Raw genomic sequence first — 27261 nt, forward strand, 5'->3', positions numbered from 1 at the left:
GATGGCCATTCTGACCAGTGTAAAGTGATACCTTTACACTGCATTTTGAGTTTATTTCTGTATATGGTGTTGGGGAGTGTTCTAATTTCATTCTTTTACATGTAGCTGTCCAGTTTTCCCAGCACCACTTATTGAAGAGACTGTCTTTCTTCATTGTATATTCTTGCCTCCTTTGTCATAGATTAGGTGAACATATGTGTGTGGGAAAAATATGGAATGCTTCATGAATTTGCATGTCATCCTTGTGTAGGGGCCATGCTAATCTTCTCTGTATCGCTCCAATTTTAGTATATGTGCTGCCAAAGGGAGCACAGAAATGATTTCTTAAACATGACGCAGGGCTTCCCTGGTGGTTCAGTGGTTAAGAATCCGCCTGCCAATGCAGGGGACACAGGTTTGAGCCCTGGTCTGGGAAGATCACACATGCCACAGAGCAACTAAGCCTGTGTGCCACAATTACTGAGCCTGTGCTCTAGAGCCCGCGAGCCACAACTACTGAGCTCGCATGCCACAACTACTGAAGCCCGTATGCCTAGAGCCCGAGCTCTGCAACAAGAGAGGCCACCGCAGTGAGAAGCCTGCGCACCACAACCAAGAGTAGCCCTCGCTCGCTGCAACTAGAGAAAGCCCGCATGCAGCAACAAAGACCCAATGCAGCCAAAAATAAGTAAATAAAACAAATAAATTTTAAAAAAATGATGCAAAAGGCACTAACTAAAAGGAGATCAATAAAGTTGATTTCATTAAAATTAAGTTCCCTTCGTTGACATACACTATTAAGATAGTAAAAAGCAACCATAGGGTGGGAGAACATATTTCCAATTTTAACCAAAATATTCAGAATTCATAGAGAATTGTTACAAATGATAAAAAAAAAACCCAAAAGCAATGCTGCCAATTCAATAGAAAAATGGACAAGAAAATTCACTAATGAGGAAATCTAAATGACCAATGTACATTTAAAATGGCATTCAACCTCATTGGGAATCAGAAAAAGCACATCAAAACCTCAATGAGAAACCATTGCTTACCCACTAGATTGAAGAAAATTTTAAAGTAAGACAATTCCAAGGCAAGAACATGGAGCAATAAGAACTTTCAAAAACTGGTGGCAGTAAACACTGATCCAGTCATTTTGGAAAATGCTTTGGCACTATCCAGTAATGTGCAGTTGTGCATATCCAGAAATTCCTCTCTCAGAGATATGTTCTATTATTGAAATACATACTTATGTGCACTACCATACACCTGACAGGAATGTGCAATATTGCGTACAATAGCCTCAAATGGGATCCTGCCAAACATCCATCTACAGTAAAATGAATAGACAAACGGTTTATTCATGTAATGGAATAACATTCAGTAGTGAAAAATTTAAAACTACAGCTGTGTGCAACATAACGTCAACAAAAGAAACAAGACAAAAACAGATAGAAGTAACCCACATTGATTAGGGGTTCTTGCTTCTGTCGAAAAACTATGAAACAAAGCAGGGACACATTAACCTAATAGTCAGGAGAGTGGTTACCCCAGGGGAGGCAAGAGTTTGTGATGAGAGAGGAACATGGTGGGGAAGTTACTTACCCTCCTGATTTGGTCCCCAGCAAGGATCCTTCTGCCCAGTGTCATCTGAGCCAATAGAATGAGACCAAGCAAAAGAAAGTTTTTTGTTTGTTTGTTAATTTTATTTATTTATTTACTTTTTGGCTGTGTTGGGTCCTCGTTTCTTTGCGAGGGCTTTCTCCAGTTGCAGCGAGCGGGGGCCGCTCTTCATCGCGATGCGCGGGCCTCTCACTGTCGTGGCCTTTCTTGTTCTGGAGTACAGGCTCCAGACGCGCAGGCTCAGTAGTTGTGGCTCACGGGCCTAGTTGCTCCGCGGCATGTGGGATCTTCCCAGACCAGGGCTCCAACCCGCGTCCCTTGCATTAGCAGGCAGATTCTCAACCACTGCGCCACCAGGGACGCCCAGAAAGTTTTATTCTTTGATGAAAGAATGGAGAGGGGCGAGATCACCCTGTAGAGCACCGGCTCTCCCTGGCAGGCCAGAGGTAGGGCTGCTTTACAGGGTTTTCTTCAGCGGGAACGGGGTGGAGTTCTCTTGGGGGCGGAGCTCTCTCGGGGGCGGATTTCTCGCAGGGCTGGCACAGCCGGCTGCTTGCGGCTTCAGATCACGGTGCCGGGTGCAGAGATTCTGCGCACGGGCTGCCGCCGCCATCTTGACTTGCTGTGTCGTTCGTGGAGCTTCTGCCCTGTGTCCCTCGGAGCTGAGGTGTCGGCGCAGCTGTTTGTGCGCTAGAAGTCTGGTCTGAAGTGCTGGGTGCCAGGTCTCTGCACACAGCCCCCTATGAGCAACTGAAACTACACTAAGCACAGAGGAAAAGAAAAGTGAAAGGTTAGACTTTTTAAATTACCCAGATTCTGTTTTCATTTCCTGGGAATAGTCAACGGGCTTTGCCAGTGATAGCAGCATTCTCTGATGCTGATGATGTTCTCTATCTTGACCTTGATGAGTGTTACACAGGGATACACTCTACTATAATTTGTTAAACTGTGTAGTTTGTTATAATTTGTTAAACTGTACACAATATTTTATACACTTTTCTTCATGTCCTATTTCATAATTTAGAAATGTTTAAGCATATGCAGGGTACAGAGGGAATACAAAGAAAGGAGTCATTTCTATGCGGAGGGAGGAAGTAGGAAAGGCTTCTTAAGAGGTTTCATGTGAGCAAAGTTGGGAAGTGGCTCAAAGAGTTAGGAGGGTACCTCAGACTTTGATTCCTGTCACAAATGCTTACTTGTGTGTTAGTGTCCAGACTGGGAAGACTGTTTCAACTTGGCTCTTCCTGGGGGTGCAGGTGGGAGTGGAAAGATGCTGGCGATGAACCCTGGGCAAAAAAAAAAAAAAAAAAAAAAAAAAACCAATTTAAGGTCCATAGGCTACAGATAGAATATAGTTAAGTGTTGTCCTGGGCAGTATGGTTTAGTTGTATGACATTACTGGTTCATTTATTCAGTAATTAATCCATTCATTCAACAAATATTTTCTGAGCATCTGCTCTGTGCTGTGTATTACTCAAGATCCTGGAGATACAGTGGTGTATGAGACTAATGTGTTTTCATTGACCATGATTAGCATGGGATTATTATAGGCATCTGCTTATTTTCTAGAGTAGGTGGAGTGATTTGTGATCCTACAGTCACTGTAGAATAGACGTTTGCTTCTGGATCTCCTCCAAAATAGCCCAAATCAAATGTGTTTCTTGATGTAAGGTCCATGAGATTATGTGGGTTTTCCTCAGTCTCACCCATGCCATCTGGGTCTTTACCTTGTCCCAGATTTGCACCCACAGAGCTCAGTGGGTTATAATTTGGAGACTTGGCCAATTCTTTTAGTTTAGAGAAATAAGACAGTATTTATCTGTGTAAGTACTTAGGTGTCTCCACCTTTTCTGATTCCTTCAGATTTTAACTTTACCTTCAGCAGAGCTCATTGAGCCCACAATAGAGGGAAAAAAGTGTTTGTAATGGTTTTCTTTATACCAGACAATTTAAAAAAAATAGTGAAAGGCCAAATGAAACTAATCCTAAGAAGATCTCTGAAATAACTACTGTTTCAAACTGTAGACTTGGGGTTACTTTTTATTCCAGAAGTTGAAAAGTGTTTGAATAGTTTGTTTCTCGGGAAATTTTACCCTCTAATAATATAAAATTTATTGCATGGTGAATTTCACTGAATAGGCCTGAAGAAGATCCTAAGATGGAATTCTTGAAGAGAAGTTATTTTTTCATGTTTAGTTTACAATGTATATATATAATGCTTGATGTTTCTTTATTTCATATTTCAATGATATGCATTAATTTTTTGTTTTTAGTTTGGGTAACCTTGGCTTTTATCTGATCAAAAGACTTGTTATCATGCTGACCTTTCCAGCATTTGATTGACAACTGATTCCTTCAGAGTCTCATGGGATATATGTTTCCCAAAGTTTACAAATGCTTTTATTTTATAAGACCAAAAAAATGGTAATTTCTGAGTAATTTGTCCTGCTATAACTCTTTTCTCTTAGCATTCTTTAAAAAAAAAAGATCTTTTCCCCAAACTACTTCTGAGACATCAGAAACATACTAGCTAATTCAACAAACATTTACTGAGCGCCTACTACATTCCAGACACAATGCTAGTTTTTCAGTTAAGACAAAACAAGTAGGATGCAACTCCTGTCCACAGGACTTCACAATTAGTTGAGGATTGAGAGATATAAATTGCCAACAAAGATACAGTGTGATAAATGTGATAATCAAGGTTAGAATAGAACGCTAAGTAAGAAAATAGGAAAGATATTTAGTTGATGTCGGAAGCAAAAATGAAGGTGTTTCTAGGTGAAAGTGACCTGAGCTGAGATCTGAAGAAAGTATAGTGCTGGGTGATTAAGGTAAAGATGTTAAGATGGACAGTGACCTAGGCAGAAGGAACAAAAGGCATAAGACACAGGGTGTGAGAGAATGTGGTAAAGTTAGAACTGCAAGTGGCTTAGTGTGGCTGAAGAGTAGGTTGTGAAGTAAGTGGACAGAGAGTGAGATGAAGAGGCTGGTAGGATCCAGGTAATCCAGGTAATTAAGGGCCTTATATGTCATTCTAAGGGGTATCAACCTTATCCTGAAGGTAGTGGGATGCACTGAACAATTTTAAGTAGAGGAGTGAGAAAATATTTGTATTTTAGACTGATCTTTCTGGTGGTACTTTGGAGAAGAGATAGTAAGGTGAAAGCCTGGTGTTTGGGGATGAGGCCATCTGACCAGAGGCAAAGTTAAAGCACTAAATTGAAGCAAACAAATAACTTAGAACTGAAGAGTCAGTTTGGTTCCAAACACCTATGTAATTCAGATTTTTCTCTGACAAATTTCCAGATTATTGCCAGCTCACTTTACGTGAGTTGTTACATATCTATATAAAGGTAGTAGATAATTAAGCAGAGTTTATGTGAATAAAGCAACATCTATTCCTTCTTTGAATAGGGAACAAGATTTCAAGGAAAAGAATCTATAATGTTTTAACAATTATGTGAGATATAATAAGAAAAATACAGTGTCAAGAAAGGCCTGACTTAAATTACTATCAATAAGCCAAGGTGAGGTCTAATGACAGCATTAACATTGTTTCAACAGCCGCCAGTATGTGAAGCTAGTGATTTGTTTATATTTGTCCAAGAGATAGGTTAATGGCAATTTTGTAGATGGTGGCAGGCATCCTAATCAGTCTTCCAGCAGGACAAAACCATCATTTAATCATGTCACTGGTTCAGTTAGGATTGATTTAGGGAGAGTGAGAAGTTAAGTGAGTCTTCAAAACACTCCATCCATTAAAAAGGGGGACTTCAAAAAAAGATTCAAGGAGAAGAATTCATGTGTACCTTCAGCTTTAGATATATTGGTACATTGAAAAAGTAGAAAAGAGAATGTGGAACAGACTTCCAATGACAAATTCTGCTCTTTCCCCTACTTGAGAACCATTAACACAAAATTTCATGGTGGTAGCTTAGGTTGAGAGACGTAAACACGTGCATGTTCTAAATGGGTGTTCCTTTTTCTTATTTTTTATAAATTTATTTATTTTATTTTTGGCTGCGTTGGGTCTTCATTGCTGCACGCGGGCTTTCTCTGGTTGCAGCGAGTGGGGGCTACTCTTTGTTGTGGTGCACGGACTTCTCATTGTGGTGGCTTCTCTTCTTTCAGAGCACGGGCTCTAGGTGCACGGGCTTCAGTAGTTGTGGCATGTGGGCTCAGTAGCTGTGGCACATGGGCTTAGTTGCTCCACGGCATGTGGGATCTTCCCGGACCAGGGCTCGAACCCGTGTCCCCTGCATTGGCAGGCGGATTCTTAACCACTGTACCACCAGGGAAGCCCCTAAATGGGTGTTCTAATATGATAATTTCCCATCATAAAACATACCAGCATTATTTGTGAAAGCCTAGAGGCCACGAATCCATGTCCAAGCCCTGTGTTGTCCAGCTCATCTGGTTAAATCTGGAAAGAACTAAATGTGCAATTCTTACTTTCAACAAACACTTGACATTACTATCAGATAAAATTACAAGCTAGAATTCTATGAAAAGTCACATTGTAATTAAGCTGTTCTAATTAAATACATTATCTTTTTTAATAGTTACCCATGCCTTCAATTTGTTAGTAAACATTATCTAATAAAATACTCTATTGTTTAGGAAAGTTTGAGTAAAAGGGAAATTGTTTGGGGAAATGAGTAAGCAATGAATAGAATCTGAAAAGAAATGTCTCATAGCAGCCAAGCAATTATGTTCCTTCACAGAATAAGTGCTTAGTATCAATTTTGTGCATGTAGAGGGCATCTCTAGTGATTCAAAAGAGAGAAGCAGTTCTTGGTGCTTTCCAGTTCCCTATAAAAACACTGCACTGAAAAGATTAATGAATATACAGTTGTATGTTTAAAGAATAAAATGATTTTGTTTCCACTACCATTCATGAGGTGATGAGTGAATGGGTTGATACTTCAGCTGCTATGGTTTCTGGTGTTAGGAAGGCTACCCTACAGTCAGTTTCACCACATTCTGCTTGATTGGCCTTTTGGGAAGGGCAATAGGCCAATCCTTGATTATAATGATTTGCTCCCTGAATTTATGTATCCAAAAAAGTACTTAGCTCCTAAGAGAGTGGTCTCTACTTCCACCTAAGGGGTCAGATGACCTCACACAAACAAAAATCAGAATATGTGTTTTGAGAAGTAAGGAAGAACTTAGTATTATAAATAGAAGTTGCTATATATTAGTTATATATTGCTATGTAACAAGTTACTCCAAAACTTAATGGCTTATAAAAACAAGCATTTATCATCACACATTTTCTGTGGGTAAGGAATCTGGTGTGGCTTAGCTGAGTGCCTCTGCTTCCGGGTCTCTCACAAGGCTGAAATCAAGGTGGCCAGCGTTGCAGTTATCTCAAGGATCAATCAGGCATGGATCTCCCAAGCTCACTCAGGTGGTTGTTGGCTCAACTCGGTTCCTAGTCGGGTGTTGGATGGAAGGCCTGAGTTCCTTGACAAAGGAGACTGTCCATAGGACAGCTCCCACCATGGCCACTGGCTTTCTTCAGAGTGAATGTGCAGAATTGGGAGGGAGGGAGGGCAGCCCAAGATGGAAGGCGCAATCTCTTTGTAACCTCATCCCAGAACTGATGTCCCGTTACTTGTGCTGTGGCCTCCTTGTTAGAAACCAGTCACTAGGTCCAGCCCACACAAGGGGAGGGGACTTCACAGGGCATGAATACTAGGAGGCAGGGATCATTGGGGCCATCTCAGAGGCTGCCAACTGCAAACTGGGAAAACCTGGCAAGAGTAGTTCTTCTTTAAGACCCCTCTTAGTCAACTTCCTGCAACCAAGATTCTTAATATTCTTTCTTCTTTGGGATCCCTGTCCCAAATCTCCCAATTTCTTCACTTTTCATGAATTTTTTTCCTGGAACAGTTTTTGAGGTTGCTCTGTAAAGCCATTAGCAGTGGCCTAGAATTAGACTGTTGGTGTGATCTCAGAGACGGGTATACTAGCTATAGCGTGTGTTCTCTTGACCTACCAATTTTGAGGATTAAAAAAACTTTAGACCCACTTTAGAATATTTACACATTTATTATCAATTTTAAATGTAGGAGGTGTGGAATCTGGTTAAAACCCCAGGCCAAAGAATTTGGAAGATTGAACCTCTGGCTTTGTTTGACTTCTAGGCAAAACTCATTGTCCTTCAGCTACACATTCCCATTGTTCTTAAAACCTGCTGTATGGGAGGATGGCGCCTGAAGAGGGAAAATGTCTTGACCTTGCCACCACCCAGGCTGTTATGTCTTTCTGATAAATATCAGGCTGCAGTCACTTGTGAATGTTTCCCTCATTAGGTTTGGATAATTAATTGCTGAGTCTTGCTGCTTTCTTTTGAGAAAGGGGCAGTATATAAAATATATTTTGTAAATAAAAATATGTCTGCTGCATCTGATTTAAGAATAAATGCTCAATTTCAGGACTGCAATTTGGCAGTGTGTTTTTAAATTTGTCTACTCCCTTATGAACAGAGTAAGGTCAACAGTTTAATTAGTTCAGTATTTATCAAGCACCAAGTGCTGCCAGACATGGTGCCAGGGCCCGGGAATATGAGGATGAGTTACACACATTCCTGCCCTTTCAGAGTTCTCAGTCTGTTGGGAGGAACAATCAGGTAAACCAATAATAACAAAATAATGTGATAACAATAGAGCTGCCTACGGAGTTCAGAGAGGGCCCTGAGAAGCGGGTGTCTAACTCTGCCTGGGAATTTGTATTCTACAGCATCCCCTAGAATACAAACCTCAGAAGGTCTGATGTGTTCAGGAGGAGAAGCATGTGTGCTTGCAGGCTGTGCAATGTTTTTTCAGCTACTCTATCCCCAGAGGGAAAAGAGCATTATGTCTTCACTGAATTTTAAAGTTTTTTTTTATAATTACTAAAGTATTATCTTTAGAAAGTAGAAAATAGTTTAATTTTACCAATGTAATTCTCTTTGAAACCAATTTCTAAATGTCAAATTGATTCTCCTAATAAACTATTTAGCCAGGAAGTCCTTTCACCAGGAAATACTTTGTTTACATCTCTGGAGGTGGTCCTAAAAGAGTAGAGGGTATGTATTAGGAATACTTTGTGCTTAGCAGCATGTACAGTGATGTCAACTTACTCACAATGTAATACATTCATTTATGCCTATAAAGTTGTTTTGACTTTAATGAAAAATACCAGCAATACTAGTGTATTAGTTTTCTAGGGCTGCCATACAAAGTACCACAAACTGTGTGGCTTAAAACAAGGTATCAGCAGAGCCATGCTTCTGAGGCATGCTGGGAAGATTCTAGGGGAGAATCATTCCTTGCCTCTTCCAGTTTCTGGTGGCCCTGGATGTTTCTTGGTTTGTAGTAGCATCACTCTAATCTCTGCCTTGGTCTTTTCATGGCCTTTTCCCCTGTGTCTCTCTGATTCTCTCCTGGATGTAGGGCTCACTCTAAACCCAGCATGATTTCATCTTAAGGTCATTAACTAATTTTATGTCTGCAAAGACCTTATTTCAAAATAAGTTCACATTTTAGATTCTGGGCAGACATGAATTTTGAGGAACACTATTCAACTTATTACAGTTAGATTTACAGAAACAGCAAAAGATATATTTGCAGATCAAGGATAAAAGCTTTATACTTCATATTTGAAGAAAGATATTTCTTTATACTATTTTTATACCTGGTGGTAGAAAGAAAAAGATGTGGGGAAAAGGTAGACTTTAAGGGTAGTTAGGTAAGATCTGATAGAGGTAAGGAGATTTAACATGTAGAAAAATATGAAATGCTTAGGACCAAAATGTAATGCAGGAAGTGCTGTGATAGCCTAACTTTCCCAAAGTTGTTCATCCAAAAATGGTTACAGATATTTAGATTGGAAGTCAGAAACTTAATTCAAAATAGGTAAATTAGTTTACTGAAGGGCAGAAAGGTAAGAACCATTGAAAAGTCCTAAACCACTGAAACTTTAAGTATTGACTTGGCAGTTTGAAAGTCTGTCCATTTTTTCTAAGATGTAAGTCTGATAGGCTATCAGCTCAGTCTTTTTTACCCCTATATTAAATGAGTCAAATCAGTAATTATTTATTGAAAAACTGCTTTCAAGGGAAGATGTTACATTGTACATAAAGAAATATAAAACTCAGCCCTTTCTTTCAGTAGCTTAGTTGTGAAGACAATCTGAATACATATGAAAAGATAACTAACTGTATAAGCAGTAAAACGACTATGTTAAGGCCTTATAGCAATTTGGAGGAGTGAAAGCTGCTATAGGTATTTTGAATAGAAAGGGGTTAAATGCAGGGCCTGAGAGACTTACACAAGTGTTGAAAGGGCTGGGAGTGCTGGCTTTTAGGAGACCTGGAAGTGCAGGGTTCACAGGGAAGCTGCCACTGACGAGCTCAGCTGTCTGCAACATTGGAGTGGCTGATTCTCAGGAGATCATGTTTATCCTTGTGGAGCGCTTGTTCTGCTGGGGTAAATAATCAGATAAACTCATAATCAAAATACAGTGTGATAAGTGATGTAGAATCAGGTACAGAGTGCACAAAGGGCATAGAGAAGGGAGTATCCCCGGCCAAACCTTACATTTACCATCTGGGAGTGCCACCTTACTTACCTGCACATGATCTAGGGGAGTAATGACCTGTTCATCCTGCCTTCTGGGTCAGCCCCTTATTGGTAGAATCCAGTGAGCTCTGGTGAAAAGAGCCTGGAAGTGTAATTTCCTGAATTTATACCCTTCCGTGCAGGAGAGGGCTTAGAGGGCAGTGATGTTTCTGAGAATCAACAGACACGTCTTCTGCAGTAGCGAAGAAAAGCAACTGAAAGAGGGATATAATGTGGGTCTTGAAGAGAAGTGAGATTTGGATAAGGAAGAAGGAAGGTGTGTATTCCAGGTGGAACCAAGGCTTAGGATATTCCAAAATGTGTTCAGGGTGCAGGGATTATAGCAAATTGACTGAAGTCATGTGGAAAGTCAGTGACAGATAAAGTTATAAAAATAGGTTGGGTCAGGTTATGGACAGCTTAATGGTGAGTTGAAGGGATGGGAATTGATTTTAGGTTAGTGGGTCCCAACTTGTGGGCCTGAGGCCTCTGGGACCCTGGAGGAGTTATTGTCAGGGGCTCTCTGATCCATATGCATACCATGCATAGCCTGGACATGGAACAGATATGTCTGTCCCATGATATGAGCTACGGTTTGTACTTGACTGTAGGTGATGTGACTTAGCAAAATACAAATTAATTGTATATGTCTAAATTTATTGCAGCATGTATCATCTATTTTTTTAATTAAAGTGTTCTAATAGTAAGACTACTATCATGTGGTGACCTGTACAAAATTGTTGATATTGTAAAGGGCTTTTCATATTTAAGAAGTTTAGGATCACTACTCTAGGCGATATGAGTCCTTTGAAGGCTTTTGAGCAGCATCAAGACAAAGTGAAATGATGGTTTAGGGAAACCAATCTGATAGTGCTCTATAGATTTAAAAGTGGAGATTAAAGGCAGCTAAACCAGTAAGAAACCTCTTGTGGAAATTAAGCTTGAGAAAACCAGTGAGCTGAGAATAAGCAGTTCCTAAAGCATGATGTGATGTGTGACAATGGGTACAATTAAAGAATTGTGCACCAGGTATGAATTTATTGCCTCTCAGCTCCAAATTCACACTGCGATGCCTGTTCTGTGAGAGTGGAGCTGGCCTCTGTTTGCCAGCTGACAAGTTGTTACGATTTGCCAGTGAAGGGCGCTGCAGGGACACTGGAGGAAGGACTTCCTTATATTGAGCCCAGTGTGCACCTGTCTCCGGACTCCTGTAGCACACATGGCTTCTCCAAGGTCTGGCTTTGGCCGCCTGTGCAAGTTCTCTAGCATCAGATTCCTGTAGCATCAGTGCAGCTTCTCCCGGCACCCCTTCAGGTGGCTTTGCAGCAGAGCCACTACTGAAGGACAACCTTGTGGATGGCTTTCTTACAGGACACCAGAGGGCAACTTTCTGGCAAGCTCTGCTGGCACAGGACCTCAGCAACTTCTCTACCAACCAATGAGCCACAGCTGCTCCCTCTCCAGTGAGGGAGTGGATTAGCCCTTGTTGGGGGAGACTCTTATGTGGGGCAATAGCTCAGCCCTAAGGGTAGCGGCTGCTCCTTTATCTGTAATTTTTGTATTCCTTGGTGTTTTCTTCGCTTTTCACTAGCCAATCCCTTGTTGAATTTAATAAACATTTATATTAAACATTCCCCATAAACTCCTGTATAATCTTTGTGATATAGGTCCTGATAGGACCCTGACTGATACAAATAGTATCTAATTTTGTTGGACATTCATAATTAAGCAACATCGTCTACATTTCTCTTTATCTGAAGATATAAAAGGCTACGTGTTTTAGCCAAATAGAGTCATATTATTACCCATATTTTTCTTGCTGCTAGGGAGCAGTAAAAGCAACATCATATAAGCATTTTGAAGGCTGCAAACATAATGTGTTTCTTGAAGAAGTTCTTCATAAGTAGAAAGTAATAAATTAATATTGTTTTTGAAATGTTTTCTGTGGTTGATAACATGGTGATAATAGAAGTTTTATTTATTAATTCTTCTAGTCATTCATTCATGTCTTCTCTGTTATAAAATAGAACTTTTTACAATATTGCTGAAATCCATCTGGGATTATGATATTTGGGATTTCATCATTAAAACATATGTTTATAGCCCCTTACTTGAGGAATTTTAGCAGCAAAGTATCAGGTACTATGTTTCATATTATTTAGACCTCAAGGTCTTGGAAGGCCAAGAGGCTTTTGCGTTTAACTCATTTTGTTCACAAATGTGAGCTTAAATATATACTTTTCCTTGAAAATCATTGCGTAGCTGAGGTTTGGATAGATTGACAAGTATTACATATGAATATGTATTAAAATATCAGTAAATTAAAGTAAATGTGTGTGTGTGTTGGGTGGGAGTCTGAGAATGTGTTTTTTTTTCTTGTTTACTTTAATGACTGAAAATAGCCCAGATTACAGATTAGTAATTTAGCAACATTTTGCTTTTATTAAGAAATAAAAAGATATCAATGTTCTTGTGAGGGTGAAAACATTTATATAGTATCAAATTTATAGTTAAGTGGTGTTTATTCTTTTCTAAGACACCTTTCTGTACTAGGCCCGATGGAATTGAAAAGTGTCTTTTCCCCTTGCCTTTTAAAGGGCTATAAACCACGTTCAGAACTCTAGAAAGACTAAAGAATGCTTAAGTGGGATTTCCAAGGTTGACAGCGTAGAACTCAAGAACACAACCTTGCTTTGTTAGATGTTACAGAGAATGTTAGTGACATTACCCATCTTGTTTGCTAGATGGCGCTAGAGTTCATATCTCATATCCAGACTTCACACACCTTCCTCTGTCTAACTGTATTTGGAGAGCAGTCCCTTATTTTTAGAGTCATTATTGTCGGGTTTAAAATCGTATTACCTTAAAAATGTTACTTATTAAGTATGTACGGAGTGTCACTTTGTCTAACATCGTTTAAGATGTCATTTTCCTCTAGCCCGTACATGAAAAGATCTGACAACACAATATAAAAATGTTTTCTTTGAATATTCATGTTTAGAGAGTAGAAGACTAAACATGTCCAGAAAGAGCTTTTCCAGAGAGAAAATTCTTAGTGAAAACTGAGCTTTCGCTATGTGTCTATACTTGAAAATTGAGTAGGCGAATTGAATAATTACATGCTTATTTTACGCTTTAAAAACATCTTTGCCTCAATTATTTTAATGTTTTAGTTGAAGGACCTCTGTGACCTGTATATGCATATAAACATAGTCTGTTGACTAGGAGAGGTATTTGAAATGAAGAAAAAAAATTACCTATAAGATATAGTTTTTAATTAACAGTCATAAATAAGAAAATGTCACATTTTCTAAGAAGTAATAGCTTGCATTTATTTTCTTCATTTGTACAAACAATGCATATATGCATGTATAAAAAAACTCCTCCTGACCATATGTTCTGCCTTCCCTCACCTAGTTTGACATTGTAGAGATTTCTGCCGTTAGTAGTTTGATGTCTATTCCTCAATAAATTTTCCTAAACATGAAACATAAATGTTTTCATCTTTGTAGATTATCTCCGTATATCTTTATATGTTATCTTCTGATCTGTCTATAATACAATTATAATCCTTGTATACCCAAAGATCTGATTACATGAAAAAAAAAACCAATCTATAGTCCAAGAAAATAATTCAAAGTAATGTGAATCATATTCCAGTCTTGCATAAAAATATCCAAAGAGGAGAACATTCCCATGCATCCCAGAATTTCTTTCAAAAACTTCTTTCCCCAAGTTCTTATTGTCAATATTGTTCACACCCATAGCAATGCTTTAAAGATTCACTCCTTTCTCACTCCAAGCTTTCTAAATTCTCCACCCAATTCAGTCCAGACCAACCCTCTCTCTGGTGTAGTTTTCTATTACTCAGTCAGTTTTTCTCTTCCTTCAGTACCTAGATTCTGTAAAACAAAGTAGGGTCTTGAAGCTGACTGAGCAAGTAAGTCAGCTTCATCTCTCTTCTTTTTTTAAAGAAGATGTTGGGAGTAGGAGTTTATTAATTAATTTATTTATTTTTGCTCTGTTGGGTCTTCGTTTCTGTGCGAGGGCTTTCTCTAGTTGTGGCAAGCGGGGGTCACTCTTCATCGCGGTGCGTGGGCCTCTCACTATCGCGGCCTCTCTTGTTGCGGAGCACAGGCTCCAGACGTGCAGGCTCAGTAGTTGTGGCTCACTGGCCTAGTTGCTCCACGGCATGTGGGATCCTCCCAGACCAGGGCTCCAACCCATGTCCCCTGCATTAGCAGGCAGATTCTCAACCACTGCGCCACCAGGGAAGCCCCATCTCTCTTCTTTGTGATGGTGATGGAGAGGGAAGAAGATGGTAAACATTATAGCCTCTTATCTTTTTATCCCTCTCAGTGTGCGCGCGCACACACACACACGTATGCAGATTCACTTTCCCTTTTTTAGTTACATAAATGAAAAATCATACTATATATATTGTTCTGTGTCTTGTTCTATCTGTTCAACAATTTATCATGGACATTTTTTCTTTTTAAATTTATTTATTTATTTTTGGCTGTGTTGGGTCTTCGTTGCTGCGTGCAGGCTTTCTCTAGTTGCAGTGAGCAGGGCTACTCTTCATTGCGGTGCGTGGGCTTCTCATTGCGGTGGCTTCTCTTGTTGCAGAGCACCGGCCCTAGACGCGCAGGCTTCAGTAGTTGTGGCGCACAGGCTTAGTTGCTCCGTGGCATGTGGGATCTTCCCGGACCATGGGTCGAACCATTGCACCACCAGGGAAGTCCCATGGACATTTTCTCATATCCATACACGTACATCTACTTCTTCAAAAAAACCCCATGCACTTCATACTATTCCATGCATTGATGAGTATGGATGTACTTTATATACAACTGTTTCCCAACTGATATTTTGGTAATTTCTAATTTATGGTATTTTTAAAAATTAATTAATTTATTTATTTTTGGCTGCATTGGGTCTTCGTTGCTGTGCGTGGGCTTTCTCTAGTTGTGGTGAGGGGGCTACTCTTCGTTGTGGTACGCAGGCTTTCATTGTGGTGGTTTCTCTTGTTGCGGAGCACGGGCTCTTGGTGCATGGGCTTCAGTAGTTGTGGCACGTGGGCTTCAGTAGTTGTGGCTCACGGGCTCTAGAGTGCAGGCTCAGTAGTTGTGGCACACGGGCTTAGTTGCTCCGCGGCATGTGGGATCTTCCCGGACCAGGGCTTGAACCCATGTCCCCTGCATTGGCAGGCAGATTCTTAACCACTGCGCCACCAGGGAATTCCCTGGTATTATTCTAAGAATACTTTGGTAGATATACTAGTGTATTTCTGAAGACACTTAGAATTGGAATAACTGGTGTGTAAATTTAAAGATTAATTGACACTACCATATTACTTTCCTAAAAAGTCCTACTGGTTTTTGAGCCCATCAGTAATGCATGAGCCTGCCCATTTTCCTATTATCTTGCAAATATTGCTAGTGTCAATCTATAACTTTTTTCCAATCTGAATACTAAAATTATCTTATTAAATATCTTCAAATTTTTATCAAATTAATGACTGTATATTGTTTATAAAGTAGAAGTAGAAGCATAAATTTATATTTAAAAAACAGCAGCTTTTTTAGTGTTCTTGTTCTGAAATTCCTGTTAGTCACATGTTGAACCTCCTGGATTGATTCTTGTATGGGCCAGGTTTTGCTGTTATAAATTTCTATTGTGAAGTTTTAGTGCTTAACCCAACAACTGTTTGTCTCATACTCATGTTCAAAGTGAATTGGGTGAGATTCCTTCGGCTCCACATGGTCACACAGGTACCCAGCTGATGGAGGCACTACCATTTGCTGCAAAGCTTTTTATCAAACAGATAAGAGAGTGGAGAATTTTCTCTGTTTCAGCCTGGAGGTAACACATGTCTTCTGCTCACACTTCATTGGACATGACTAGTCACACGACCCTGCCTAGTCCCAAGTGTGCTGGGAAATATAGTTGAATATTTGATGAATGTAGCTACTTTTACCACAAACCTATAGGGCTCTCATTTTTTCTCTCCAGTTTTTCAATTCTGATATTTTGTTCTGTGTATTATAATATAGTCATAACTTAATCTTTCAGTCCAAAATTAAATTTTGCTGTCACATTTTTAGTTTCTAAGAGTTCTTTTCTTTCATTTTTTAATGTATTTTTCCTTCTGTTTTCATGAATTCAATGTATATTCTTATTTCTCAGAAGATATTAATTTAAATTTTAAGTTTTCTTTTTGCCACCAACCAATACATTGCCATTGTTTCTTCAAATTTCCCCTTTCTGTTTGTTTTTCTTGGTCTTTGTCTTTCCTATTGGAGGCTTTTCTAAAGTGCCTGGTGATCCTTGACTCTTTTGTTGCATTTATGACACTAAAAAGATGATTGAAATCTTTTTGTGCAGCTGGGTGGGAGGGGTGGGGGAGAGGCTTGTCAAATGATGTGCAGAGTGGTCAGATGTGGTATGTGTGTGGGAATCCCTGAATATTAAATATCCATATTTGTGTGTTTTTTCTCTTGGGCTCCTCAGTTCCTCCAGAAGAGGCTCCTCTAACCTCTGAGTATTTGGGGGTGATTAAGCCTGCTGGTCTCTGTACGACAAATTTTATCTCCTGGCACAGGGCCATTCTTGATGAGTGGTACTAAAACATTTCCATACTATATGACAACCACATGAGGCATTGTGGCTGAAAATAGATCAGTGGTTGTTTCTTAATGACTGGGATTGGATTTGTGTCACAAAAGATTATTGACTGTCCCCACAAATTTTGTAGAGATGTCTTATCTTGGTAGTCTGATGACTGCCTTCAGATATTACCCAAGGTCCATTTTAGCCCATCAGTTTCTCTTCTCAGAAAAAAAAGTGTTACTTAGATAATTAAACTCAAAAATTAGAAAAATTGGGTCCCAGTTTGCATTCAGACATTGAAAGAGAATTTTGGACATCTTTCCTCTGCCCCTAAACTTCTTCAGTTTATACTTTACAAAAGCCCACACAAATGTAGATAATCCTACATGCAGTGGTTCAATGTATGGCATGAGAGCTAGACAATGCCATTGAGGTTGTGGAACTTACAGGAGAGGTTTCTGAAATTAGACAGGTGATAGTACTAAATTTTAGGATATTGGCATCTGGAGGTAGAATGTATACCGTCTTAGGAGAAGAATATTGTACTTACATCCCTGTAGACCTCTCCAGGATCTTTTATATTACTAAAAATACCCAGGGAACAAAGACATGATGAAATTAGGTAATTTGGCTTATATTTCCATATCTGGTTTTACAGGCTTTTTGGTTTGGGATGGGATGTTTTCTCTTGGTTCCTGTATTATGCATGGACTACAAATTATGATTACTATTGTATGTTTTTCAGTGCTCAGTTGTATGGTTTTCGGGGTCTTGAATGCTGTGGAGAGGTCACTGTTCTGTGAAATGAAGCAGTTAATGACTTTTCCACAAAAAATAAGAAAATCTGATACTTTTTAGTGTTGGAATGACTACCATCAGAAACCCTACACACGACCAGAACACATCATCCAGCAGTGCAGAACTGGATTAATCATACGTCCAGATGATAATGTTCTACCCTTCATTTTAGGAGGAAGAATGGCCTAAAAGAGGACTATATTAGTTCTCTATTGCTGTGTAACTATATTTTCGCAAACTTAGAGGTTTAAAACAACACATATTTATTATCTCACAGTGTTTTTGGGTAAGGAATCTAGGAATGGCAGAGTTGAGTCCTCTGCTTTAGGGTCTTACAACACTGTAGTCAAAGTTTCGCCTGGTACTGCTGTCTCATCTGAGGCGCCACTGTGGTAGGATCTGATTCTAAGTGCACATGATTACTGGCAGCATTCAGTTCCTTGTAGGTAGTTGGAATGAATACCTCAGTTCCTTACTTTCTGTCAGCTGGAGGCCACTCTCAGATCATTGCCCAGTGGGCCTTCTCAACATGGCTGCCTTCGTCGAAGAAAACCTAGAGAGAGGAATGTTATAATCCTATATAACGCAATCACATACATCCCATCACCTTTGCAGTATTCATTTGGTTAGGAGCAAGTCACTACCTGACTGGGCCACAGGGTGCCCAGATATTTGGTTAAACATTATTTCTGGGTTTGTCTATATAGGTTTCTCTGAATGAAAGTAATAGTTGAATCTGTATACTGAGTAAATCAGATTGCTCTCCCCCATATGTGTGGGCCTCATCCAATCTATTGAAGGCCTCAATAGAAAAAAACCTGGCTCTTCTGGATCTGGACTTCTCAGGTTTTATAATCATGTGAGCCAATTTCTTATAAAAAATCATACACACACACACACACACACACACACACACACACACACACACACGCTTGAGTTGTAGGAACTAGAGAAGATGCCAAAAGCTGAAATACTTAGTGGTCTCAGCTAATCTTTCCTTTGCATCTTTCCCAGGAAATGACTCAGTTTTGGGTGCCAAATTTGGTTCATCCATGGCCAAGAAAATTACAAACACCAAAAAATCTCAAGACAACAATAATACTTGTGGTCATTTTAAAGGTATATTTACAAATTTTTTGGTACTCTTCACTTAAAGAAGAAAAGCCTAATTTCCTACTGTTTGAATGTGGACTAGACTTAGTGACTTGCTTCTGACAAATAGAATGCAGCAAAAGTATATCACTTCTGAAATTAGTTATTAAAAGACTGCAGCTTCCATCCTGGGTCTCTCTCTTCTCTCTCATCACTCACTCTGGGGGAAGCCAGATGCCATGTTGTTTGAGCAACCCTGGAAGAAGAGGCCCACATAGTGAAGAACTGAAGTCTCCTGACAACATCCATGTGAATGAGCTTGGAAGTGGATTCTTCAGGCCCTTCAGATGATTAAACCCCAGCTGACATCTTTTTTTTTTTAATTTTTATTTATTTATTTATTTATGGCTGTGTTGGGTCTTTGTTTCTTTGCGAGGGCTCTCTCTAGTTGCGGCGAGTGGGGGCCACTCTTCATCGCGGTGCGCGGGCCTCTCACTATCGTGGCCTCTCATTGCAGAGCACAGGCTCCGGACGCGCAGGCTCAGCGGCCATGGCTCACAGGCCTAGTTGCTCCGCGGCATATGGGATCCTCCCAGACCAGGGCGCGAACCCACGTCCCCTGCATTGGCAGGCAGACTCCCAACCACTGCGCCACCAGGGAAGCCCCCAGCTGACATCTTGACTGCAACCTCGAGAGAGATCCTGAGTCAGAAGCTACTAGCTATGCCACTCTTTGATCCCTGAGTGTCAGAAACTGTGTGAGACAATAAATGTTGTTTTAAGCTACTAAATTTGAGGGTAATTTATTATGTGGTAATAGATAACTAACAGGCTTGTGTAAATCTTCAGCTGCTCCTAGATTGGGTAAAATATTTCAGGTTTAATAAGTTTCCCATCACATTTAAAATATTTTTTCCCACAAATATTAGAAAGTTTAGAGTTTCCCTGGTGGTGCAGTGGTTAAGAATCCACCTGCCAACGCAGGGGACATGGTTTGAGCCCTGGTCTGGGAAGATCCCACATGCCACGGAGCAGCTAAGCCCGTGCACCACAACTACTGAGCCTGCGCTCTGGAACCTGTGAGCCACAACTAATGAGCCCACGTGCCACAACTACTGAAACCCACGTGCCTAGAGCCCGTGCTCTGCAACAAGAGAAGCCACCACAATGAGAAGCCCACGCACTGCAATGAAGAGTAGCCCCCACTCACCGCAACTAGAGAAAGCCCGCGCGCAGCAATGAAGACCCAACACAGCCAAAAATAAAAGAAAAAAGAAGTTTAAAAATGAAGTCTTATTGTAGATTCCCACCTACCTTCAGTTTCTTTTAATGAGCTACATTATACTAAAGCCAAGTTTGAATAGACTTAGGACTCTACATAATAAGAAGTTAAACAGTGGCTAACTTACTGAAAGCTTATTAGGTGTTCAATTCCTTATTAAGCTTTCCACATATCTCATTTATTCCTCTCAATAATATAATGGTATTATTATTATTACTTGCTCCATTCTTACATTTGAGAAGACCGAGGCTGAGAGAAGGGAAATAGAATTCCCCCTTTGTGGGTGTTGTTGAAACCTGTGACTTGCTCCTAACCAACAGAATATGGAAAAAGTGATGGAGTAGGTACTTTTCATGATTATATTTCATTATATATCAGTCCCTCTTAGCAGAGTCTGCTGGCCTTGAAGAACAACTGCCATGTTGTGAATTGCCTATGAAGAGAGTCACATAGCAGGAAACTGTGAGTGGCCTCTAGGATTAGAGGCCAGTCAATAGCTCAATGGCTCCAGTCAATAGCCAGTAAGAAATGGGTCTTTAGTTCTACAAGTATAAGAAAATGAATTCTGCCAACAACCTGAAAGAGCTTGGAAGTAGATTGTTCCTCAGTCAAGCCTCCTGATGTGAATGCAGCCCAGCTGATAACCTTGATTGCAAACTCGTGGGACCGTGATTAAAAGACCCAGCTAAGCCATGCTGGGTGACACATGAAAACTGTGAGATAATAAATATGTGTTATTTTAAGCTGCTAAATTTGTGGTAATTTTGTTACACATTAATAGAAAACTAATACACATATTTAACACTAAAGAAATTGCCTGTCTGCTGTTCTTGGGGAAGATTTTTTAAAACAGTATACATAAAAATACAACTCAATAAACTTATGCAAACTGAACACAGCAGCACCCAAATCCATAAACAGACCATTAGCAATCTTCAAAAGTCCCTTAAGGAAGATTTGAATGGCAGGAACTACCTGAATATAGGTGTTTCAGATGGAGAATTTAAGCGTTGTATGTATCACAGCAAATTAGATAAAGATTTCAGTCATCTGTGTCTCTAGAGTTTATATTTAAGGAAGACTTAAAAAAAAATAAAGATTAGACTAGGTTGTATCTGAAAGTTGATGTGTTTTTTTGGGAGGTGTATGAGTTTAAGGAGCACTGAATTAAGAGGTTGTATGCTCTTCCTTCAATTGTGTAACATTTTACAGCTTTCAGTGCACTTTCACAGTTATTATTTCACTGTATTTTCCCAACAGCCCTGCTGAATAGGTATTGCCAGGTTTTCATCCTATAAATGAGTTACCGTTATTCATTATTGATTAAATATGCTTAGCATGAATACTAAGGATTGACCTTCACCTGGTAGATGGAGGTATAGGTTACTGTTTTTTTTCGGCTGGAGTCCATTCTGACTGGTTGGTGCCCATGCTATATACGTTAAATGTTTTGACTACTATTCTTGTTCTCAGTATATATAGGATAAAATAATTTCAATTGGAGTGGGTCCATGGAGATGATGTATTTCACAGGTTTTCAATAGTATTCCTCGGAACACTCAAGGTTTCACAGAAGAGGTGCTAGAAGATGTGGTAACCATAAAGGTGAAGTGGGAGCTGAAAGAGAAGTTTGTAGAGAAGGAACACCACAGTCCATCCAGCTTCAACTTGAGCTGCTATGATTTTGGTTCTTTTGAATATTGGTTCTGGGTAGGCTTTCACATGAAATAAAGTGTTTTATTACTAAAAAAATTGAAAACCACTTATGTATAGCAACGATTCCATCTTACAAGTTAAGAAATTGAAGCTTACAAAGGTTAAGTGACTAAGAGAAAATTACACAGTTATTATATCATTTGGTAGAAACAAAATTTGGATATGAATTCAGGTTTTTGAATCTCAGACTTTTTCAGGTGTTCCATCCTTGATGCCTTCAGAGCATAGGATAAAGAGCTACTTCAGCCCAATATAAACATGACTTTAATATTATCTTAATATGTTTCTCCATGAATATGCATGCACATTTTAAAATTATTATTTCTAGACAACATTTTTCCATGAAGAATTTGAGGTGGCTTGCCACAACAAATTAGGAATTTGGGGGAGGGAAAGTGAGGTGGAACTAGAGTTGCAAAATACCTGTGCTAAAGTCTGGATGGTTGTAGGGGTGGGCTATAAATGGATGGTGAGTCTGGTAGAGGTCAGTGCAGAAGAAACACAAAACAGAATTTCTGGCACCTTGAAAATGTATGAAATCAAACCTGGGGGGAAAAACACTAAAAGAACTCTGGGCCAATAAAAGTAACTGCTCTAGACTGCCTGTCAGCTCTTACTGTTCTTGGTGTGCATAAGGCTTACTTATTTCCCTTTGCTCTAATGTACTCAAACTTCAAGTGCCTGAATGTAATGTGGAGAGTTAAAATAGAGGAGTGCCTCAGTTCCCACAGTGCCTTGCATCTGTCAGTTTAAGAGGAGACCACAGCATTGCCTTAATGTTGCATGTGTGTGTGTGTGCATGCCTGCACACACTTTTATTAAACATATGCTCCCAGCCACATTCCACTTGGCAAGATCACAAGTACATAATAGCTACAGGCTGTAAAGAAAAAATAAAAGAGAGCTTAACCAGTTTCTTTTAAAAGTAAATAAGACCTCCTAAGCCACTTTAAGTATTCATTTATACATTCTTTGAGTGTGCACCCTAGCTTTTCTTCTGTCTCTGAGTCTCTATTTTCTCACCCCTACACAAAGATGAGTATTGCAGTTGTACGTGATGCAAACATTGGAAATCTGTGTTTACATTTGTGTTTCCAACTGAATATGCTAATAGTGTTTAATCAGCAGTGATGTTGCTTTATATCAATGTTTTGTGCCCGTGTACAGCCTCAGTGATAATGTTGTGATAACCAAATTTTTCCCCACATCAAAACTTGGAGACTATCCCAGTTTTTTGAACAGCCATTTGATTCCAAAATATGATGAAATCCTTTATTTTCTTCAGGATTATTTCTGTGTTTTCAGGAAACACTAAATATCCCCTTTGCTTCACTAAGGGGTTGGGGGGACTTGGAACAGATTTACTCTTTTAGCAGTCCCGAGGTTTTGGTGATCCAGATGAGCTCACCAGCTGGCCAGGAGAACCTGCAGGAGGAAGCTCCAAGGTTGGTGAGGCTGTCAGAAGAAATGACGCAGGCTGCTTGGAGCGTGATTTGGGGATATCCAGTCCAGCGGCACACTGGCTAGAAAAGCAAGAAGAGAACAGCAGTTGAGTACCATGGAGGTGGGAAATGACAGGCTTTTAGTCACGAATTTGCAAAAAAAATTTTCTAACCTTCTAATAATATAGCTAAAGGAGATATAGGGCCTATACAAGATTTGGTGAGCTTCTGAACTTAGGCAAGGGATACTCCATAGATAAAGTATTACACTCTTAGAGCACAAATATCTTTCTCCTCTTGAAAAAAAAGGTAAGAATAGCAATCTCAAACTGCAAACTTCCTTTTTAAAATAGAAGTATTTCTTATTTTTTGTGTATGTTCAAAGTTGGTTAGGACTCCTTTTTGCCCCAGTGAGTCTGTGAGAAACTTGTTTTTTTGACAGAAACATGACATACTTTTTAAAGAATACTGTCATCTGGAAAACAATTCACACTTTGCATTTTAACCTTACTATATTGTATACAAGTTCTCTTTAATGCTGCTTCTCTCACAGGATGTGAAACATTTTGGCTCTTAAACACTTATGAGCAGTACACTGCTTGAGATGAACAGATAGCTTTCATTAGTGCTAATGGGAGTTATACTTCTGCAGCAGGAGAGAATAGAGACTAAAGATTTTAAGTTATCCTTCATGCAAATCTTCCAGATGGAATAAATTATGAGGGATGCTTAGGGGGAAGAGGTCTAAATATCCCCTAAAGCCATAGTTTAATACAAAAACAATACTTCTGAGTAGTGGAAGTGGAGGCAATAATAATGGCTTTAAAAATAGTAATAATGGCTTTGGGGCTATCACAATGCTAAGTAGCTGATATTGACTCTTGAAAATTCTTATTGGATTAGTACTGCACTTGAATTCCATTGTTTTCCAAAGGACCTGAGAGGTAGTTCTCTATCTTGAATAGTCCACTAAAATGTATTCAATTTGGTTCAGCTTTTAAGGCCATTTATCTTAAATTCTGTAAATTTCTAATCTGCAAGCCCTGTAACAAGGAGATCTTTGTTTTTGTTTTTCAGAATAACCCTTTCTGAAAATAGTGTTCCCTGTATCTTTCTTTCTGGCTGGGCAGGGTGGGGGGGCACACATATTTTACTTTTCCTTGTTTTTAAAATGTTTACATTCTTTTACATGTAGCTTTCCAGTTTTCCCAGTAACACTTATTGAAGGGACTGTCTTTTCTCCATTGTATATCCTTGCCTCTTTTGTCATAGATTAGTTGACCATAGGTGCATGGGTTTATCTCTGGGCTTTCTACCTTGTTCCGTTGATCTATATTTCTGTTTTTGTGCCAGTACCATATTGTCTTGATTACTGTAGCTTTGTAGTATAGTCTGAAGTCAGGGAGTCTGATTTCCCCAGCTCTGTTTTTTTCCCTCAAGACTGCTTTGGCTATTCAGGGTCTTTTGTGTCTCCATACAAATTTTAAGATTTTATTCTAGTTCTGTAAAAGATGCCATTGGTAATTTGATAGGGATTGCATTGAATCTGTAGATTGCTTGGGGTAGTATAGTCATTTTCACAATATTGATTCTTCCAATCCAAGAACATGGTATATCTATCCATTTGTTGGTATCATCTTTAATTTCTTTCATCAGTGTCCTATAGTTTTCTGCATACAGGTCTTTTGTCTCCCTAGGCAGGTTTATTCCTAGGTATTTTATTCTTTGTGTTGCAATGGTAAATGGGAGTGTTTCCTTAATTTCTCTTTCAGATTTTTCATCATTAGTGTATAGGAATGCAAGAGATTTCTGTGCATTAATTTTGTATCCTGCGACTTTCCCGAACACCATACACAAAAATAAACACAAAATGGATTAGAGACCTAAATGTAAGACTGGACACTATAAAACTCTTAGAGGAAAACATAGGAAGAGCACTCTTTGACATAAATCACAGCAAGATCTTTTTTGATCCACCTCATAGAGTAACGGAAATAAAAACAAAAATAAACAAATGGAACCTAATGAAACTTAAAAGCTTTTGCACAGTAAAGGAAACCATAAACAAGATGAAAAGAAAACCCTCAGAATGGGAGAAAATATTTGCAAATGAATCAACGGACAAGGATTAATCTCCAAAATATATAAACAGCTCATGCGGCTCAATATTAAAAAAACAAACAACCCAATCCAAAAATGGGCAGAAGACCTAAATAGACATTTCTCCAAAAAAGGCATACAGATGACCAAGAAGCACATGAAAAGCTGCTCAACATCACTAATTATTAGAGAAATGCAAATCAAAACTACAATGAGGTATCACCTCACACCAGTTAGAATGGGCATCATCAGAAAATCTACCAACAACAAATGCTGGAGAGGGTATGGAGAAAAGGGAACCCTCTTGCACTGTTGGTGGGAATGTAAATTGATACGGCCACTATGGAGGTTCCTTAAAAATCTACAAATAGAACTACCATATGACCCAGCAATCCCACTACTGGGCATATACCCAGAGAAAACCATAATTCAGAAAGACACATGCTCATGTGTTCATTGCAGCACTATTTACAATAGCCAGGTCATGGAAGCAACCTAAATACCCATTGACAGACAAATGGATAAAGAAGAGGTGGTACATATATACAATGGAATATTACTCAGCCATAAAAAGGAACGAAATTGGGTCATTTGTGGAGACGTGGATGGATCTAGAGACTGTCATACAGAGAGAAGTAAGTCAGAAAGAGAAAAACAAATATCATATATTAACACATATATGTGGAACCAAGAAAAATGGTACAGATGAACCAGTTTGCAGGGCAGAAATTGAGACACAGATGTAGAGAACAAACGTATGGACACCAAGGGGGGGAAGTGGGGGCGGGGGTGGTGGTGTGATGAATTGGGAGATTGGGATTGACATGTATACACTGATGTGTACAAAATGGATGACTAATAAGAACCTGCTGTGTAAAAAAATAAATAAAATTCAAAAATTCAAAATAAAATAAATAAAAATTACAATTAAAAAAGTAAAACAACAAAAAATAAAATGTTTACATTTTATTTTTATTTATTTATTTTATATTTTATTTTTGCTTTGAGAAGTATTGCCTACACTTCTGAGGTCACTGGGATTGTTTCCTATTGTGTTCTTTTGTGACGTATCTCTTATCTTCTTGTTTTAAAATTTGTTATATTTTATTTTACTTGAGAATTTTTGCTTTGAGAATTATTCCCCCACCCCCCACTGAAATAACTGAAAAATTGGAGGAATTTCTTTCCTATTCTATTGAACCTAAAGGATCATCTCCTTCCTTTTGTTTCCTGTGAGAGCATTTTCACTTGAAAAATTCCTCTACCTTCAAGTGGAAATTAAACATTATATTTACTTGACATTAATTACTATTAGAAGTAGAAAGGGATAGGGCATAGAAGTAGTGAGAGGAAGGTAAGATGCCACTGAGAGAAGATGGGCTGACTACAAAAGACCAATCATCTGGTGAATTTACAATGATTCAGACCACCTCTGAATCATTCAGTGTCCCAGTATTCACTGGACTTGAAGAAGTATATCAATCAAAGATTGAAGTAGATAACCCAGATCTACAACTTATAAATATACAATGGGAAATGTTATTTTCTAGAGTGAGATGGTGGAGCTTGCTATTCGGGACACTTTTTCAGCTCTGGAGTCAATATACCCAGAAGCCAAATGAATAATCAGAAAGTTGTTCAGTAAACCTGTAATCAGTGCAGAGGAAGCTGGAATAATGTTAAGGCATATTTCATCCAAGCCAGGTAGGCCCAATGAATCATACCTGCTCTACAATAGGGTAACTTACCTGGGGTGTTCCCATGCTCCATATTCCCTGTCACTCTCCCCAGGTAGGCAGGAAACTGCTGCTAATCTCTGGAATGTTGGTGTCTTTTTTTTTTTTTTTTTTTTCATTGACCATCCTCCTTTAGTTCATTTAGTCCTTCTTTAGGCATGGTACAATTCAGTTGAAATGGCTCTTGCTTGCCCAATTGCAATCAATCACTTTGATTTCAGTTTTGAGTGTTCCTGAATTCTTTAGATCTATTAGTTAAAATCCACAGGTGG

The 27261-nt window shown here is 39.1% G+C and overlaps 1 pseudogene across 1 annotated transcript in view; it reads right to left on the reverse strand.

The window, feature by feature from the left end:
* The window catches only part of LOC307064744 (SWI/SNF-related matrix-associated actin-dependent regulator of chromatin subfamily D member 2-like), a 37077-nt pseudogene extending 10061 nt beyond the window's left edge, over positions 1 to 27016 (reverse strand). The window contains exons 1-3 of the transcript in view: positions 27002 to 27016; positions 23077 to 23234; positions 2064 to 2363 (exon numbers count right to left, since the gene is read on the reverse strand). The product of the transcript in view is annotated as an SWI/SNF-related matrix-associated actin-dependent regulator of chromatin subfamily D member 2-like (transcript). The remainder of the gene's footprint in view (positions 1 to 2063; positions 2364 to 23076; positions 23235 to 27001) is intronic.
* Positions 27017 to 27261: the final 245 nt, after the last annotated feature.

This window comes from Hyperoodon ampullatus (assembly GCF_949752795.1).
Source record: "Hyperoodon ampullatus genome assembly, chromosome: 2".
NCBI classification, from domain to species: Eukaryota; Metazoa; Chordata; class Mammalia; order Artiodactyla; family Ziphiidae; genus Hyperoodon; species Hyperoodon ampullatus.